Genomic DNA, 2,469 nt, shown 5'->3' with positions numbered 1-2,469 from the left:
TTTTTTCATCAAATAGAGAATATCAATGAAGTGATAGAATTTATAAAATGGAACCAAAAATAAATTTGTATTTAAAAAGTACAACTGAAATGTGAAATAGAAATGCTCAATAATATATTTAAACTGCCAAAAGAAAGAATCATTGAATTTCAAAATATGTCAACAGAACTTAACCAGTCTGAGGATCAGAAAAAAGTAAGGAAACCCAAACAGAGACTTCATAGGCTTGTATTACACTATCAAGCATACTAACACACATAACAATTCCAGAAAGAGAAAATAAAAAAGAGTAGAAAGAATATTTCAAGAAATAATGGCCAAAACCTTTCCAAATTTGAGGAACAACATAAAGCAGCATGACTTCTAAGTAGGATAAACTCAAGAGATTCATACCTAGATATATTCAAATTGACAAAATATAAAGACAAACAAAAAATCAGGAAAGCAGAAAGAGAAGAATCCCTCATTACATATAAGAAACTCTTGGTAAGATTAACAACTAACTTCTCATTAGAAACCACGGAGGCCAGAAGACCATGGGATAACATCTTCCATGTGTTGAAATAAAAAAACTGTCAACCAAAAATTCTATATGCAGCAAAATAATCCCTCAAAAATAAAAAGAGGATAAAGATACTTCCAGATTAACAAAATTTAGAAAATCTGTCACTAATAGACTTGCATGAAATACAAGGTTGAAGTGTAAGGACAACATGGTAACTCAAATTCACACAAAGAAATAATGAACACTACTAAAAAGATAACTATTTAGGTAAATATTAAAAGATCTGTACAAACTTTTGTTTATAACTCTTTTCTTCTCCTATCTGATTAAAAATCAACTACATAAAGCAATGATTATAACACTGTTCATAGGATTATGATATAAAAAACTGTAATTTGTATGGCAGTAATAGAACAAAGAAGAAAAAAGGAAGAGAGGAGTATTGGGTCTAAGTTTTATATATTATTAAAATTAAGTAAGTATTGATCTAAATTACATTGTCGTAAATTCTCATGATAACTGTAATCCACCAACCAACCACTAAAGAAATAACTCAAAAAGATTATATTAAAAAAAAAAACACATGTGGAAATTTAAATGATACATGAAAAAAATCTAATTTACATTAAAGATTATAATAATCAAGAAACAAATGAACAAAAGCCAGGTAAGCCACATAAGACATTTAGAAAAAAAAATAGAAAAAAATGGTTTATGTAAATACTATTGTTTCAGTAATTACAGTAAATGTAATTGAATTAAATATTCCAATCAAAAAGACTGGCAAAATGGAAATACACTTTAGACTGAAATACACTTTAGACTGAAAGAAAAGACACAGATTGTTTGAAAGTAAAAAAAAAAAAAAGAAAAATATATACTATCCAAGTAGTAACTGCTATGGTATAAATCAGGAGTCCCCAAACCCTGGGCTACAGACCAGGCTGTGTAGCAGGAGGTGAGTGGCAGATGAGCGAGCGAAGCTTCATCTGTATTTGCAGCTGCTCTACAGCGCTAGCATCACTGCCTCAGCTCCACCTCAGATCATCAGGCATTAGATTCTCATAGAAGCATTGGTCCCTGGTACCAAAAAGGTTGAGAACCACTGGTATAAATGACTGTTTGCCTCTCCACATTCATATATTGAAATCCTAGCCCCCAATATTAATTATAATAGTAAGTGAGGCATTTGGGAGGTGCTTATGTCATGAGAGTAGAACCCTAATGAATGGGATCAGTGCCTTATAAAAGAAACTCCAGAGAGATCCTTAGCCCCTTCCTCCACGTGAATACAATGAGAAGTCTGCAACCCAAAAGAGAGCCTTCGCCCAAATGTGCTGGTACTCTGATCTCAAGCTTCAAGTCTCCAGAACTGTGAGAAATACATTTTCTGTTGTTTATAAGCTACTCAGTCTTTGGTATTTTGTTATAGCAGCCAGAACAGACTAAGACAGTACTAAGACAGTAATCAAAAGAGAGCTGGAATGGCTATATGAATTCAGACAAAACAGACTTTAAAACAAACAAACAAAATGTATATCTACAGATAGAGACATTTCATAATGATAAAAGGCTTATGACAATTATATCTATAAACAACTCTCCAAAGTATATTATGCAAAAACAGACAGAACTGAAGAAGGAATAGACGATTTACAGATAATAGTTGAAAATTTCAATACCACATTTTCAATAATGAATAAAACTAGCTGAAGATCACCAGGATCTAGAAGACTTAAAAAACAGTACAAGTGGACCTAACAGATACCTATAGAGCACTATAATCAACAATAGTAGAATACATGTGCTTTTCAGGTGTGCGTGAAACATCTGGCATATAGACTATATGTTATGACGTATGACAAACCTCGATAAATTTAATTGTTTGAAATAATAAAAGGTTTGTTTTCTGAGTACAAGAAAATTAAGTAGAAATCAACAATAGAGGAAATTATAAAAATTCA

This window comes from Pteropus vampyrus, unplaced genomic scaffold (assembly GCF_000151845.1).
Source record: "Pteropus vampyrus isolate Shadow unplaced genomic scaffold, Pvam_2.0 Scaffold186, whole genome shotgun sequence".
NCBI lineage: Eukaryota > Metazoa > Chordata > Mammalia > Chiroptera > Pteropodidae > Pteropus > Pteropus vampyrus.
This window is presented reverse-complemented; position numbering follows the sequence as displayed.